Source organism: Calliphora vicina, chromosome 5, assembly GCF_958450345.1.
Source record: "Calliphora vicina chromosome 5, idCalVici1.1, whole genome shotgun sequence".
Taxonomy (NCBI): Eukaryota; Metazoa; Arthropoda; class Insecta; order Diptera; family Calliphoridae; genus Calliphora; species Calliphora vicina.
This window is the reverse complement of record NC_088784.1, coordinates 72,033,787-72,052,543: the sequence shown is the minus strand read 5'-3', so window position 1 is coordinate 72,052,543 and position 18,757 is coordinate 72,033,787. Positions and strand designations below refer to the sequence as shown.

Genomic DNA, 18,757 nt, shown 5'->3' with positions numbered 1-18,757 from the left:
TGGAAGCAACTCATGTAGTATGCATATTTTTGAATCTTTCTTTTTAAATCTTAATAGGATTACTAACGTATTTAAAAACCAAATGAAAATGCATTGAAAATTTCCATTTACTAAACTCAAAATTAATAGTTTAGTTACCCAAAATTGCTTTACTATATATTCACTTCGTATGTTGCTAAATCCATGAACTAATCCATCACATAACAATTAAGACTTTTGCAAGAAAACTACAATTGTTTTAAAAAAATGAATTTTTAGTATTTTGCTTTTAAATCGATTTGAATTACATCTTAACCAGTGACACAATGACTTAACCTTTTTTCACACCAACGCCCCTTCTTGTATAAATATGTAAAATATAATTTCAATCAAATTTAAAACCACAAAACCATATATTAACATGATTTTGTTTGTATATTACGCCAAATATACAAATAAAAAATTAAAAATTAAAAAAACAAGTAAGAAAGTATATTCGGTCAAGCCCGACCATATAATACCATACACCGAGAAGTTTATTATAAACATTTTTCTTATAAAATTTATTTGGGAGCTATGATTAATTATGGACCCATCGCCATCAAATAAGGTGGCTTGTCTTCTGTATATATGAAACTTGTTTTGTTGAATTTTATTTGGATACCATAATTTTTAAGAAATCTATACTCGTTTAAATGATTTTCAGAAGTAGGCGTTATATGGGAGTTATGACTACTTATCGACCGATCGTTACAAAATTTAGTTTGTGCTAAATTTGATTTGGATATCTACATAACAAAGATATTTGTGAGTTAGGGCAGTTGTATGAGGCTAGAAGAAATAATTGACCGATTTTAAACAAATTCAATAGGCTTCGTCTTTTTTAATCGAATTCGTGCCAAATTTAATCGAATTATGTTTGAAATTGCGACATGTAGTTTGATTACAAGGTTTCCATGGACGGACAGACGGACGGACATCGCATAATCGACACAGAAAGTGATACTGAGCAGATTGGTATACCTTAAGTTGGGACAATATTCTTGCACGTTACAAACAGCATCACTAACCCAATCCCACTATGTTGATGTAGGGGATAACTAGTAAAGGATTTTTTACACTTCCCAATAAGTGGTAATATAAGTTTGTCATTCCGTTTGTAATTTCTACATTATCAGTCTGTCCGTATGTATGTTGAAATCAACTTTCCGTAACCCCAAAATATCTTATATACATGATTCAAACATCAATATTTCAGGAATCCTCCCGGCTTGATTTAAAACCAGGACAACCTCCAATAATATATATTTCAAAGACCTTTGCAAATGCGTATATAAGGCTGAAGTAAGTCGGGCCTACATCGCACAGTGTTATAGAAAAAAAATAGAGGGAAATAAATAAGTAACTTCTGAACGGTAAGTCCGATTTGAATGAAATTTCACATGCAGAAAGAGGAAGTGAAAAAAAAAATTTTAAATTATTGATGCCGAGGGGACCAGGTCTATTCAGAAAACTTTTTAAGTAAAATTCAATAGCATTTTTATGAATGTAAATAACAGTGCTATGTAAATTCTCTGCGACTTGTTAAGTTTTTTCTAATTAATTTGCCACGTAAAAAACATAAGGCAGATACGTTATATATCAATGGCTAGGGAATGTTGTCTACTTTTCAAAAATGTATATAGCTTTTGACAATTAAAAAATTCATGGAATACTTTTTTGATAAATATGACAAAAAATGGTTTTTATTGAATTTTTGCATTTAAATTAAATTTTTATTTCTGAATAGTTTTCAGTGTTTAAAAAACTAGACTACAAGTTGCAGTAGCAACGAAAAAACACAAGTAGTCTAGTTAAAAAATTAATAAAAACTCGGAGTCAATAATTACTACTACTACTGCTACCTTCACATTTTGGTAGCAGTAGTTGTAGTAGTACTAATAAAAGAAAAATTTAAAAGTAGCAGAGTAATTTATTTTCTATTGCTACCTTAAAAAAGAAAAAGTTTTGATGTAGCAGTCATTAGTTTTTTATTAATTCTGCTACTTTTAAAATTTAGTAGTAATAGAAGTAGCAGTTGAGGTAGTAGAAGAAGTAGCAGTTGAAGTAGCAGCTAAGTAGCAGTTGAGGTAGCAATAAAATAAGTCAAAAATAAAAATCTTCAGCCAAAAAATTATATTATGTGTTGTTGTTGTGTATGTTGGTCGTGTTGTAAACAAAAGTTCGGCTTTTTTGTTATACACACAGAAAACACAATCTTTCTGTTAGCAACACGAACATCTGAGACGAATAAAATCGAATAATTCTTTCAAACTCTCTCAAAACAAAAACAACACACAGTGTTTAATTCTGTCAATTTTGGTGTTATGACTGAAGATTTTCTTTTTTGACTACTTTTATTGCTACCATAACTGCTGCATCAACTGCTACTTTACTGCTACCTTTAAAATTAAAACTCGATATAGAGCAGTAGCAATGATTTGTATTTTTATGCTACTACTCCATTTACAATTCATGTTTTATTACTACTGCTCTGTTAAGAGTTTTATATTTTGAAGGTAGCAGTAGTTTTAAAAAAACAATAAAACGAAAAAAGACAAATGCTACTGCTACCGCTACATACCACTACTTTTTTGAAGCAGTAGTTGTAGCAACAGTTAAAAATTTGTTAGTTATCGTAACTTTTTAAACACTGATAGTTTTTAGTGAAATTTTACAGTTATGCTAAATTTTCTATTCCAAATGGAAAAATAGAAACAAATTTTGAAAAATATTTACAGCAATCCAACAATTCGCAAAAAAAGTGTTGTAAAATCCCAAAAATGGATTTTTTATTATAAAGTATAATATGGTGAAGGGTATATAACCCCCGTTTCGCGCCTAAAGTATACCTATATACTTTTTGGATCTTCATAAATATATTAAAATCCAAAATCTTGTACTCATATACCAGAATCAGAGATAATAACTCGCCCATATACCAAAAAGTCCAAATTGTGATTTATATTTTTGTGATAAAAATAAATCACTGAAAATAACAGTTATAAAATGATTTATATATAAATTATTTGGTATGACCTTTATTCATTTTTGTTGTTTTATAATGGTTTGGTGTTAGATAAACAATTCATTTGTTCTTGTTCTTAATAACTGTTACTTTCTGTTTTATTTACATACAATAACATATTTCTAGTAATTTTTAACAAATTATGGAAATAATATGATAAGTATTAATTAATGAAATCTGAGTAACAGAAAGGAGATTTTTTTGTAAATTGTTATTGATCTTTTGATAAATTTTATATATTTAAGCGTTGATTTGCATCAAATGCATTTTTGCAATTTATTTTTCATATACGCAAATAAAAGTCACAAGCCGAAAAAAATAAATTATAAATCACTCATCCAGATTATTTGTGTTTGTTTTTTTTCTGTTTCTCTCAACCCAAAACCTAAAATATTCTCGAATAAATCATACTCTCAGTGATATATCACAAAAAATTATTTTTAAATGGATGCGAATGAGAATTTACCATTGAAATGAAAATGAACCCGTTATTTTCGGTCTCTGTATCAGATACATTTCAGTATACCCATTTTAAAATTTTCTAGTAGTTTTATGAATTATCTAAGGGGCAAAACTAGAATGTTATATTTCTAGAGCTGTTTTAATGTTAATGTAAACAGCATTAACAGTTAATGTTATTGTACTTATAAAAAATGTTAATAACATCACGTTATCAGAAGAAATTACAAGCTCTGGATATGTTTATAAATATGATTAATGTTGCAAACAGTCGTTATAGACGGTTAAATTCAAATTGATGGTGCAATTTCGTAACAATACATTACAGTGTGACATGTTAAGTAAACAATGCAAAAAAATCAATCAAAGACTACTATTTTTAAATATTGTTTACATTGAATAATGTGAATATAAATTTTAATTTATTATTTTTTGTTATAAACAAAAACAGAGCTTTTATTAGATATTTTTAAGCCCCCATATTCTGAAAATGACAAAATTAAAATAAAAATATTTTTAATATCAATTTCCGTACAAAAGTTCTCAACTTTTTTTAGTTTTATTATAGTTTTGTCGCTGTCATAAACTACTTTTTAATTAAACGGATCTAATTAAATATGATTTATCCTTTGTTTCAATTTTAATTTAATTCAATAAATTAGTTTTGTTGTGTTGTATTTTAATTGAAATATTTATAAAATTCATACGGTCGTTAATAGATACAAATTGTCAAATTTACAAATGGAATTTCCAACTTGTGGTGTAGGGCACAATAATACCCACTCATATATTCGAAGAAATCAAGGCGTAATAAAAATATCAAAAATTGTTATTGCATGGATTTTTTTATTTACTGAAAAATGCATTAAAAAAAACTGAAAATTGCACAAATGAGTTGGTGGCAGTCAATAAGTCTAGATGTTTGCTAACGAATATCTCACTCGTTACAACAGTTCACTGAGTGAAAGCAATTTGTGAATGTTTGTGGTCTGATAAATGTTTATTGCATCATGAAAATGAACGAATAACTGAAATTATTGTGAAATAAGTACATTAGAATGACTCATAGAGTGAGAAATAACGTATTTTTAGTCACCCCCTCAAAATAAAGTTTTGTGCTTTCAAGATGCCATATCTCCAATTTTATTTAAAAAACTTAAATAAAGAGTGTTTTTTAAACCCGATATAACTTACGAAATTTTAAACTGTCAAACGAACTGTCATACTGCGCTCACTTTTTGACATTTATGATCAGTATACTCCGGTAAATCTTCATGAATAGATTGATGCTTGAACAACACTACAAAATTATTTAAATATACTTTGAAAATCCGTCACCGATTCGCGCAACTTATAAACGATTGTTTTATTGCAAATTTTTGGCTTAACGGGTTTGTTAATAAACAAAATTGGCGCATATGGAATGAGATTAATCCACAACACACCCTACAGACTCCATTACATCTACAACAAGTAAGAAAATATGGTCGGTCAAGCCTTACCCTACACTAAGTAAAAGAGCAAAAACATTTTTCTTTTAAAATTTCAATAATTTATATTTTTGAGTGATTTTCGGAAGTGGGCCTTATATGGGGACATAATCGTGTGATTTATGTCTATATGAAAGTTTACTATGTTGACTTTTGTGAGTATACCAACATTTTTAAGCGATTTATGCACTTTAAAGTGATTTTCGGAAGCGGGTCTATATGGGAGCTATGACTAATTATGGACCGATCGTAACAAAATTTGGTGACATGAATTTTGTATATATAAAACTTATTTGTAGCGCAATTTGTGGAGATACATTTATAAATTAAACATTTATGACCGATAAAGTCCAATTTCGAGAGGACATTTGTATGGAGGCTAGGTGAAATAATGGACCGATTTCAGCCAGTTTCAATAGACTTGGTCCTTGGGCCGAAAAAATAATTTGTACCAAATTTGATCGAAATATCTTCAAAATTGCGACCTGTACTCTGCGCACAAGGTTTACATGGATAGCCAGCCAGACAACCAGACGGACATCGTTTAATCGACTCAGAATGTGATTCTAAGTCGATCGGTATACTTTAAGGTGGGTGTTAGACTAATATTTTTGGGCGTTACAAACATCTGTACAAACGCATTATACCCTCCCCAATATCGTGGTGTAGGGTATAAAAATGCACCGTTTGATTCAATGATTTTTGGTTTGAAAATATGGATGCCATTGATCCGATAAATATGTGGTTTTTTGCAATACGGCAACCGCAACAAATGGACCTTTCAATTATCCCAAGGTCGTGTGATTTTATTTCCTGTGGCGCCAAGTAAAGTCGCTGGATTATGCTTAATAGGATACATCTATAATATTGACCCATATTCCGGGAAGAAATTTGTATGGGGGCTGGGAAAAATCATGGACCGATTCTTTCCATTTTCAATACAGCTTATATTTTTAACTAGCAAAATATTTTTGAACAAGTAAGAGAGCTATATTCGGCTGTGCCGAATCTTATATACCCTTCACCAAATTATTCTTCAAAAATTTTAAATATTTTTAGTTAAACAAACTTATTTTGTTTCCAAACTTCTTTTTACATTTTTTGAAAAAAAAACTTTAATTGTTTCTTAAAATTTTTTTAATTTTAAAATTTTTTTTTTTAATATTTAGCGAAAAAAAATTCGGGTTAAAATATATTTTTCCGATTCTGACCCATTGTAGGTCCAACTTACTATGGTCTTGTATACGTCATTGCAAAGGTCTTTGAAATATCTATCATTAGGTATCCATATTGTCTATATTAATGACTTAGTAATCCAGATATAGGTCAAAAATCGTACTGACTTTTTCCTTATATCTCAGCCGATTTTCTCGATTTTAAATAGCAACCGAGATGGAAGAATTCCGGAGATATTGATGCATGAACCGTGTATGTAAATTATTTGGGGGCTTCGGAAAGTTGATTTCAACAGACAGACGGACATGGCTTAATCGACACCGCTATCTATATGGATCCAGAATATATATACTTTATAGGGTCGGAAAATTATATTTTGAAAATTACAAACGGAATGACAAACTTCTCACGATGGTGAAGGGTATAAAAATATCAACTTTTTTGGAGGTTGGTACGTGATGAATTTTGTCTATTTTCAATACCTTTCTGATCAACAAAGATTATTTGAAAAATGTCTCTCTAGGTCCTGCCCTCGAGGCCCTATCGTGCCAACAACAGACAAACGGACGGACATAGCAAGATCGTTTTAGAATTGTATAAGATCCCAGAATATATACCCTTTTTGGTACTAAGTTTAATATTTCGATATGTTACAAATAGAATGACAAACTCAATATACCCGCCATATTTTTAGTGGGGGATATAAGTATCAATATATTCAGATATGGAGTGTAAATAGAAATCTTAAGGATAATTGAAACTAAAAACTTTTCCGAAATACTTCGAAAATTTTTGAAAATTTTCTAAAACCTTCATAAACATTGCTTCGCCTCTGCAGCACAGTCTATGTACATTCGTGCATCTCAGTTCTATTGTCGTATTGTGCAAATAATGATGTGAAAAAAACAAAACACATTAGTTGATAGTCAATAATACCTGAAATGTATGCAGGAGCATGTTACAGCTATTTGCATGTGCAATTGTTTTAAATTTTACTCCATAGAAGGTAAATCGGTTTTACTACAGCACACGTACTTACATAAATATGTATATGCTAATTATTCACAATATATAAGTATGTAAATCTATATGGGTCAATCCAAAAAAATATCACTTTTCAGGATATCCAAGAGGATATGCAATTTTTGAAATTAAAATTTAAAATTATGCCTGGACAATATCAAATTTCTATGAAATATTCAAAAAAAAGGAACCTAAATGATTTCCCATGACTGTATTTCATAAAATTGGATGACATATTTAAAAAAAAAATTAATATTTAATAACGAAAAATTGGGAGTTAGGGCCTTTCTGCATGAGACCGAAAAATATGCAAATTAAAAACTCTTTTATTTTGATAATTGAACTTTCGAATTATCCATATGTTGATAACAAATTAATAAAGAATTTAAAAACTGAAATTTTAAATTAAATGCTTAAAAGTTCGTATAATTTTACAAGTGAGTTTCCTTAAATATTTGCGTGTATGTAAACCTGTGGTCGTTACAAACGGAACATGTCACATTGGTAAATGTATTATAATGTTGCATAAAAGAATTGTCTGATTGATTTGTTATGCACAATCTTCAATTTATTTCCCATTTGACAATTTGAACCAGTTTCGTGACAATCATATTGTATACATCTGAATTGTCGTTTGCGTTCATCCACTGGTTGACAATAAGTGTCGATGATTCATGTAAACCTTGTAATCAGATTACACATTGCAATATTGAAGATAACTCGACTCAAATAGAACACGACAATCGATTTCTTATAAGAGAATTTAAAAAAAAACTTAAATAGTCAATAACTTTCTAAAAAAGTGTTAAATCATTAAAAAGCGCTCCAAAGCTATAACTAATCAAGATTAAAGGTAAAGACAATTGTAAATGGTCAAATACTTTGTAAAATAACTGTTTAATCGAGTAAAGCAACTTGATTATTTTCTTGAAAAATAGAAGATTCTTTAGCGACAATACTCAAAAACTCTGAATTTTCAAAATACGATTCCATAACTTATTAAAAATGTTTTAACACATCAATCGCATTTTTCAGTACAATCTTATGTTTATTAAATACTTTTCCAAAACATACACAATTCCTATTGATATTAAATGTCAATAAATTTGTATTTTTTTTACTTAAAAAAAAAACTTTGTAAATTACAACCAACTTTTGCCCCAACTTAAACATAAAATATGGAGTAAATTATTATTCCTTTTAGTTATTTAACCACAGGAAAATCCATTGCATGGTCAAATTAGCACACAAAAATACAAATCCAAACATAAACTTACCCAGCAGTTAGGCATGTATTCAATGTATCCCTCATAGACAGCAGAGCTGTAAATGAATCACTCATTTTTGAATTAATTCGCGAATCATTCACACAAAAAAATGAATTGAATGAAATTTGAGTCAATTCAAATGAATTTGGTAAAAATGAATTGCAATTCGTTTCCAATTCAAATGAATTGAATTGATTTTGAATTAATTCAAATGAATTTGGTAAAAATGAATTGCAATTCGTTTCCAATTCAAATGAATTGAATTGATTTTGAATTAATTCAATTCATTTACAATTCATTTGAATTGAATTGATTTTGAATTAATTCAAACGAATTAAAAAAAAAATTAGCAATTCATTTCCAACTCCGACGCGAAATTCGCAGCATATTTAGCAGATTCTTCAATGTCATTAAGTATGCAGTATAATTAATCGACGGTTAAAAAGTCTTCCTTTAAATATAATGCGCCGTTACCATCGTCAGCTGGTGTTGAAAGATTATTTTCGTACGCCTCTATTCTAAACATCCCTAAACGTGGATTTCTTTCAGATGATAATTTTGAAAAGCTATTGTTGTTTAAGGTGAATGATGCATTCTAATTAAATCTAATTAGCCTTATTAATGAAACTCAATTGTGTTTTGAACTACATACATTGTTAGTTTTCCTTATTTTTGATTATTTTTGGAAGATAGTTTTATTTTTTTGAAATAAATATAATATAAATATTAGCAAAAAGTTTGTTGTTGGGTGGTCGTGGGTCACAAAATTTCAAAAATTATTAATTGCTTCTTGAATATTAAATATGTTTTGTCGTTCAGCGTATTTCAAAATAAAAATCAGTTCTTCTTGAATAAATAAACTCCAAACACCATGTTTTCATTGATCAGGCGCGTATACAGGACAAGGCTTTTCAATTTTTGTACTGGATATTTTCATTTTGGTAGGAGAAATCTTTCATTCCCCCTAGAGATCTGCTCTTGAATTTGATTGATTGCAACTCATTTTTGAATCATTCATTTGAATTGCTATTCTTTTTTCTAATTCATTTGAATTAATTCAAAATCAATTCAATTCAAATGAATTGTAAATGAATTGCAATTCATTTTTACAAATTCATTTGAATTGGAAATGAATTGAAATTCATTTCTGCCTAATTCGTTTGAATTGATTCAAATTTCATTCAATTCATTTTTTCAATTCAATGAATTAATTCAAAATTTAGCTAATTCATAATGAATTAAAATCAAAAAAGAATGATTCATTTACAGCTCTGATAGACAGTAGTTTTCACTAATGTCTGATCACTTGGCTGACTCCAATTTATATATTTAGGGTTATTTGGCAAGTATGTGCTCTTTCTAGTGCAAAGAGAAGTCAATTGGTTAATCTATACATCCTTGGTAATCTAGCGTGATGACAATTGTCACTTAATTATCTCCAAGAAATCTAGAGTGTAGGAACTTAAATTTTGTTTAGCACTACATTGCAGAAAATATTGTTACGTTTTAACCTTTTTAAAACGCTGGTTTATTTCCTTTAAATAAACCGGATAATTTTGATTGCAAATAAAAGCCGTTTAGTAGTTCAAAAATTGTAACAACTCTTTATTTATTTAAAATGTACAACAACAGCAGAATTAAATAGTCACTCAGTGTTTTTATATACACGTTTATAAATTCGCAGAAATAAAGACACACTTTATAATGTACACGAATTCAATTGAAAAACACACCACACTTTAAGGCACTCAGTTGATGTTTATCTGAATAGCGTCTCTGATAAACTGACTCACGACTGCAAACTCTGCCACTATTTATAACACTGCTATCTGCACTCTAGATTGCTCTTTAACTGTCAAAGTTCGAATATTCTAGATCTTACTAATACATACGCCATCTGTGGTGTACTTTCTACAATGTTCTTTAACTGAATATTCGAATTCGAATACAGCGTTGCCAACTTACGATCAAATCAACTGAAAGCTTTTATTTAATAATGCCCACAGATATGTTACAGTTTGCTATTACAGCACTGTTATTTGAAAGCATTATGGTACTTTTAAATCAGCCCTTAAAATCGTTACATTTGAATTCAAGTACAATTTCGTAACAATATCTACCCACCGGAAGTCGTCTATTGGAGATTCAATTGCCACTTAGTCACCCTTTATAATCTGAAGTGAATAATTTTCATACAAAATACAATATATAATGATGTAGTCATTTCAAAAGTCTAATTTTATTTCTATTTAAGAGCTCTTTACTCACCACTAATATCATCTGACAAAGTCTTACGACTGTCCCTTTAAAGTGACTTGGAACATCAATTAGCTTCCACCTAGGACAAATAGATATTAAAATATTAAAATATGAAGCTTGTCATGTAATGAGTTAGGTAGCTAATAAGGTAACCGGTATGGGAATACAATTAGTTGTCTATTTTGGACCAGCTATCTTTACAGCCTCTTTGTAATCTATTGACTTTCGCCTAGGACAAGCACAAGTTAAAATAATTGGTCACATAACTAATTACACCACTAGTAGTTACCCCAATTACGGATAAATTCAGTTCGGGACACTTTGAACTACCGGGTATTCACTCATACACAAACGATAACAGCCAGTCAGACACACACACACATAATCTCCCTGAAAAGTATAAAACCCACAATTTCCAAATGTCATGCAATGTATGACGTCCTTTAGCCTCAGCTATTGTTGATGTTGCTGCCTACAGCAACTGACTACGAAACACATACAATAATTAAAACAAAAGCGACCCAAAGTTAAAAGTTAATAAACAACAACAGCAATGACGGAGGCTAAAAAATGCAAGAGAATATAACGTTTTCTACAGACCTCTCAAAAAAGTTGTTAAACATCGCTCACACACTCAATAATTCATTTAATTGCACAAACGCTGTCACCTACTTTATCAGTTACATTTTCTACCATAAACACGTGAAGGGCGGCAAGAACGCCTATGATATATCCTATATTGAATTTTCGGACTACAGTAGTGAATATTAATACTTGTTAATACTGAGCTCATCTTTTGAGGACAAGAACAAACCAAGCGAAACCAAAGTAAAGCGTATCCCAGAGAAAGCGTTCTGCATCGATCGAAACAAATGGTAGTCGGACTACAAGGCGGGTGAGGCAAAACTTCCCAACCACTTCAATCTAAATACTTTTTAACAGGTATTGCATATTGATGGAATATTACGGTTTCATGTATGGCCGCATAATCTGGGCTATAAGGCGGCCAATACTCGCTTCAAAAGAATCAGTTGCATTTGGTATAGATTTCCTGTGATGGTCTGGTCAGATTTCAGCAGCTCATAATATAGAGAATTACCTTAGCGTCATGGCTTATTGACTCTAGTGTTGATTCGGCTGGTTGACTACGCTTCACATAAGATCTCTGACTTCGGCTCTTCGATTTATTGTAATGGATCCATTTCTCGTCGCAAGTAATGATTCGCATCATTTCGAATATCCAAAATCTTCTTTCAAGGTCTCTCGGTTTCAATTCGTATGATACCCAATTTCCTTATATTTGGATGAATACTTGAGTAGCTCCCAAGCTCTTGTTGAGCTTGACAACAATCTTCATGGTGTAATGCCTCTAATTCTTCGTCTTCAAACTTTTTTGACTGGCCTAAGCGACCTTTGTATTCCTTGTCAAAATCACCACTTTTGAACCGCACAAACCATCTCTCGTACGTTGAAACCGATTGAACATATTCACCATAAGCTTTGGTGAGCAATCGGTGTGCTTCAGCGGCACTTATTTCAAATTAAAGAAGTAAAGCACAACTTCCCGCATATGAGGCTTTGTTGGCGGAAAATGCGATGTTTTCAAAGCAAAAAAAATGTTTTCCATAATATTTTAATTTTGAAATCTATTAGTACACAGTATTGTCGTCTGTAAATACCTATAGCAGTTACGATTAAGTATGAGGGATAAAATGAATTTCGAAAGTAAGAAGGACCTATGAAGCGATTATCCCCACCTGACATTGAGCATCATTGACACTTGTCCACTGACACCCTCACTGCACAACGTTCGCTCTAACCCTACGTGATTGAATTGACGCTACAGAAGACGCTACGCTGAAAATACAGATAACTATCCACCAGGATATCAAAAGTTAACATAACTATTTCTCTATACCTATTCCCAAAATCCCTAATATATATTCATGTATCCTCACAACTGTTACCTTTCACAAATATTCTCATTCATTATCTACCACAATCACTTTGCACTCATTATCATTCAAAACAAACTCAGAGATCTGTGCTTTTTGCAATACAGAGAAAAGTCAATTGGTTACTTTATACATCACACGTAATCTAGCGTGAAATCAATCGTCACTTTAGTGTCTCTAGTAATTATCCTATTGAAGCTTTTTTATATTGCAGAAAGTAGAAATTTTACCCACCATAAGTAGTCTATTGGAGAGTCAATTTACTCTTTGTAATTTATACATTTATACAGGATAAATTAACTTATGCCTAGGGAACATACATGTTAATGAAACTATTCACATATGTAGATAATTCTGTAACTAGTTGTGACTCCAATGAAAATGTGTCTAAGATTTGCGTTGGTACCTGTCATGATGACCCAACCTCACGGTGCTCTTAACACTGGATAAAATCAATGAGTCTATCACCACCATTGTGTAACTTATAAGGACCACACAATTGACAACTTCTTGTACTTTGACTGCACAGATTTATGCACAAACCGCTGGCTCGAGAGCTCGGGCTATCTAGTCCCTGCCATTCATAGCTAGCTAATCAATTATCAAAGCAGCAACATCCTGGTAAACCAGTCGGATATATGATCTCTGACTTTGAAAGCATCGGCCAATAAAAGTCAAAGTGTATGTTCATGATCACACAATTGACCTCGACCGAGAACCAAGCCCAACGATCATTATATCATGAATGCCACAATACTTTTCCTGAGCACAGCGCCAATTGCTATCTGCTACTTTTAATGGCTATGTGCTTCGGCTAACAGCATCTAGTGAGATGCAATTGGTGGCCCGAAATTTGACACTAGCACAAATATCAGTCCTTAAACCAACCTCTTCACCCATTGGATCTCAAATAGTCAGCACGTGTTCACCTAAGTGCCCTCACCATAAATGCAACAGGACAAGTCCTTGGGCCAAAGGATCCTCGTGGCACTAGATAATTCTTACCAGAAATGAGTTCCGTGCATCTCGGAGCACCGGTGTCGACCCCTATTTTCCCTTGGGGTATAAAATAAAACAATTAATGTATGTATGTGTCAAGACTAGTCTAACAATGGTTTAAGTCACTCAGAAAGCCTACTTATTCCGAACAAATGCATCAACATGTTTATACCGTTACAAGACATGTACGAGGACGGGTCAATAAGTCCGTGACTCTTTTAATTTCCCGTCTTTTAACTGAAAGGGCAACACTGCTCTATCAACAGGCATCTGCCATTAGACTCTTGTCAAAATTTGAACAAGTTGAGGCAGTTAGTTTGAGTTTGAGAGATACTGATAGAAGACTACCGCGTGACTTGAGGAGAAGATGGAAAGAAGTGAATTTCGTGACCTCAGCATTATTTTTGGCGGAAAAACCATAAGTCAAATAAAGGCTAAGCTTGATAAATACTAAGCGAACTCTCCACCATCAATTTCAATGGTAAAAAAGTGTTCACGGAATTTCGTTGTGGCCGTACAAGCACGACAGCTGCCGAACATTCTGGACGCTCTCTACACCCGAAGGAGATTGAAAGTGTGGAAGATTGTGGAAGCCATATTTCAATTTTGATTTTCACTAGGGCATGAGAAAGCTTTCCGCTAGGGTTAACCCATGAGCAGTTTCCATTGAAAAAAATCAATGAATTAGGCTACGTATTGCTCTCGTATCCTCCCTATTCTCCGGATTTATCCCCGAATGAATATTTCTTGTTCCCAAACCTGAAGAAATGGTTCGGCGGAAAGTGATTTGACTGCAACGATGAAATCATCTCACAAACAAATACCTATTTGGATGACCTCGACAAATCTTATTTTTTGGAATGGATAAGAGAATACAAATATATAACGTGTATAGAGCTCAAAGGAGACTATATTGAAAATTAAAATGATTTTTTATCAAAAAGTCAGGGATTCATTGATCCGGAATCGTATAAAGTGTTGAACTGTAAATAGATTTTGGGTAAGTGTAAGTGTACGAGTAGTATATACTCACAAATATGCATATCAATCCATAACAGAGAAAAGAGCTTAACCAACAATATGTTCCTTTTGTTTTTAGATAAAAATCAATAACTTTGAATCATTGAGTTTATCACTCAAAGTATCGTAGGGATTTGTTAGTTTCTTTACATTGTAATAAAAAAATCAGAAAAATACTTCTTCTCTTGACTTTTGTGTTTTACATTATTTCGCTGTTAGGGCTCGGTAGGATGGTCAATGTAGAAACGTTTTTATATGTTCTATAGACCATGTTTTTTTTTAATTTACATAACGCTTTAATTTTGTTTTAATTTCCTTAACCATGAGTGCTAAAAGCAGGCTACTTTTGTTTGTCATTCGATTTGTAACTTCTACAATAACCATTTGCAAACATATACATTTTATATTCTGAATGCTTATTTGTTGTTAGTTGTTGGTTGTCCTGCCAAAAGGCAAATACAGTACACTCGCGATAATATGAACTAATTAAAACCAGGCCAGTTCACTTTTACAGGATTGTTCATATTTGCGAATGGCATATAATTCCCATCAACAGCTAGGGAAGTCCAAAAATTATTAAGAAGTTGAATTAGAATTTAGCCACTACCCTGTTGATTTAGATTTCAACTCTGTGTGGATAGATAAAATACGTTAAAAAAAAACAAAAATTAGGTGTTCATATTTTAAAAAGCTTTGAAATATGAACAGCTTAGTTCACTATGTTCATATTTTAGAGTAGCCTATGGAAGTAAAAAGTGTTAATATTTTGAGGTGTTCATATTTTGGTGTGTTCATATTATCGCGAGTGCACTGTACTACGTTTTTATCATTTCCTCTTATTCGTGACCATTAATATACCCATAATATTGTGGCGGTTTTAATAATTTCGTTGACATTTTTGTTTGTTTTTGGTTTTGGTGGTTTTTTTTAATATCCAGTTTTTATGCTTAATTGCTGTTGTATGTCCAAAGATATTAAGCGATAATATCATTTTGAATCTATAGTTGAGGCTCTTATTGAATTTGTTTAACACATGCTTTTTGTAAGGGAGTTGGAAATATGGGAAAAAATGTATGCAAATTTTCTGTGACATGTTTGACTTTGTGGAAAATTAGAACAAAATTTGTTTTAAATGGTTCTTTGTGCCATTTAAAAAAAAAACTCTTAATATTAAAATTAGTTTGAATATTTTTATTTGACCATTTCAATCACTAATGTATTCCCAAATATCTCTGCAAAGGATTATATGCAAAATTGTGTGGCTTTCATTCAAGAATAAAACTGTTTTGTTGGTCACCTGGAAACACATAGGCCTTTTAGCAGGCAAGACAACGAATGCTTAAAGTCATTAACATTTTTCAAACAAAATTCGTGTTGTAGACCATTAAACAATCATTTGTGAATGCCGCTGTATAACAATAACTCCCTCATTCTTAACATATAAATGTCTAAATTGCTATAGCGACGTTGCACAGTGGGATCAGTCGATCAAAAAAGTCGTAATAAATCTGAATAAAACCGATTGAACGAATCGTAGAGGAAGACATGGGTTTCAAGAAAATTATTGAAACTTGTAACCAACCTGTTAGAATACAAACGTTTGCGAACAGTTGGATTCATCCAAAAGCAGAGGAATTTGGTACCATACGAATTGAATTCGAGAGACCTTGAAAAGAAAATCATTTTTGCATCGGATCATTACTTGCGATGAAAAATTGATCCATTACAATAACCCAAAGCGTAAGATATCGTATGTGAAGCCCGGCCAACCAGCCGAATCGATACTAAAGCCAAATATACATAGCGCTAAGGTTTTCTGTATTGGTGGCAGCAAAAGTATCATCTATTATGAACTGCTGCAATCTGGCCAGACCATCACAGGGAACCTGTACCAAACGCAACTGATTCGTTTGAAGCGAGCTTTGACCGAAAATACCCAGAAAATGTGGCCAGACATCAAACAGTAATATTGCATCATCGGCAACATGTTGCAATACTTGTTTAAAAGTATTTAGAATCAAGTGGTTGGTAAGTTTTGCCTCACCCTCCTTATAGTAAAGACCTTGCTCCATCTGACTACTATCTGTTTGATCTATGCAGAACGCTCTCTCTGGGATCAATTCACTTTGGAACAGAGTATCTGAAATTCGCTTTCTGCGTTCTTGGCCTCAAAAGATGAGAAGTTCTTTTGGATCGGAAACCATGTGTTACCAGAAAGATGGGAAAATGTCATATCTAACAATGACCAATAGTTTGAATAAGTATTTACCATAACACTCAAAGGGAGTGTGAATATCCCTTTGCGCAAGAATTACATACAGGATGACCTCGGAAGCCCTCATGATCTTGAACCCATATTAACTCGACATGATGTTGTCTTAGTTCTGCCAGTGAATGAATACAATTAAGAAGACATTTCAACGTTGGAGTTAAGAATCTTGACTGATGCAAGACTGTCCAAGTAGATACGTATAGTCGAATTTTCGATATTCATTTGCTGAATTCAACTCGGCAGTATCGATGTCATAGATAGCTGCCTTGAAAAAAGTGCATAGAGAGATTGTCGTCCAAAGTCAATCTTTCCTGTTTGGTTAGAAATTTGTCCGATTTTTGTACCCCAATAGCATCACCGACTACTAAACCCTGGATATTCGTCTGGATCGTCTCAGTCACAGTCGCTCCAGTGAAACTCAGACATGTGGCCTTCGCCTGAGTACCACGGGGATTTTAGCACCCTCCACCAAGGACATAGAGACGTCTTTTTTGTTCGACATTTCACAGGAGTGGTTGGCAATTTATACCTCTGCCATAGGTAAGAATAGACACTGCCGCTCCTCTGAAGCTGACGCCTACCAGAATGTCGCTCAATGTGAGTCAGACGCTTCTTTGATTTTTGTTTTTAACAAAACTTTCGGACTAACTGTACCCTCCAGACGTCCTTAATATAGGAAACACATGCTGGAAGTTACGATTATGTTGTCTAGATAGCCCAAACCACAGTCGCGGACTGACATCAAAATATGCAGAGAGAGAGGGACTCTATAGCCGCCCTAACATAGGGAACAGACGCTTCCGAGGTGAGGTCGTGATCACAAGTCGACCGGAATAGGTAAACACAATAGGTATGGGGGTTAGTAGTTCTTAGATCCATTCTTAGAATGCTTAAGCCCCTGCCCTGGACTGCGATACTTGAAAACAAATTAAGAGAGCTATATTCGGATGTGCCGAATCTTATATACCCTTCACCAAATTATAATTCAAAATAAAAATTTTAAATATTTTTAGGTAAACTAAATTTTTTTTTTAATTTTTTGTAAAAAAAATTTTTTTGGAATTGTTTTTGTAAAATTTTTTAAATTTCAAAAATAATTTTTTTTTATTTTTTTTTGATTTTGACCCATTGTAAGTCTAAAGGTCTTTGAAATATCTATCATTAGATATCCATATTGTCTATATTAATGACTTAGTAATTCAGATATAGATCAAAAATATAGGTAAAAAATCGAGGTTGTCCTAGTTTTATCCTTACATATAGCCATTTGTGGACCGATTTTCTCGATTTTAAATAGCAACCGAGCCGGAAAAATTCCGGAGATATTGATGTATGAATCGTGTATGTAAGTTATTTGTGTGCTTAGGAAAGTTGATTTCAACAGACTGACAGACGGACATGGCTTAATCGACTCCGCTATCTATAAAGATCCAGAGCATATATATACTTTATAGGGTCGGAAATGAAAAATGTAGAAATTACAAACGGAATGACAAACTTAATGATGTTTTTAGAAAAATATTTGAACTTCTATTACTGAAGATATTTACGAAAAACAAAACGAAGTCGTGGTAAAAAACGAAAATGTAAAAATTTAAACTTAAATATCTTTATAACTATAAGAGATAACTTAAATTTCATTAACTTCCCACTTGCTTCTTTCCAAAGTCTTACTCATTGAAATCTGTCCATATTTACTCAAACTAAAAACTGTAAAAACTTCTTATTAATTCGAGGTGGTCAACTTTGAAACCCTGTATCTTATCTTGTATTCTAATAGGGTGGTCACC

At 32.2% G+C, this 18,757-nt stretch overlaps 1 protein-coding gene across 2 annotated transcripts in view; it reads left to right on the top strand.

The window, feature by feature from the left end:
• LOC135962094 (GTP-binding protein RAD) overlaps positions 1-18,757 on the top strand; it is a 113,349-nt gene that overhangs the window by 13,100 nt on the left and 81,492 nt on the right. The gene's annotated exons all lie outside the window — the stretch shown is intronic.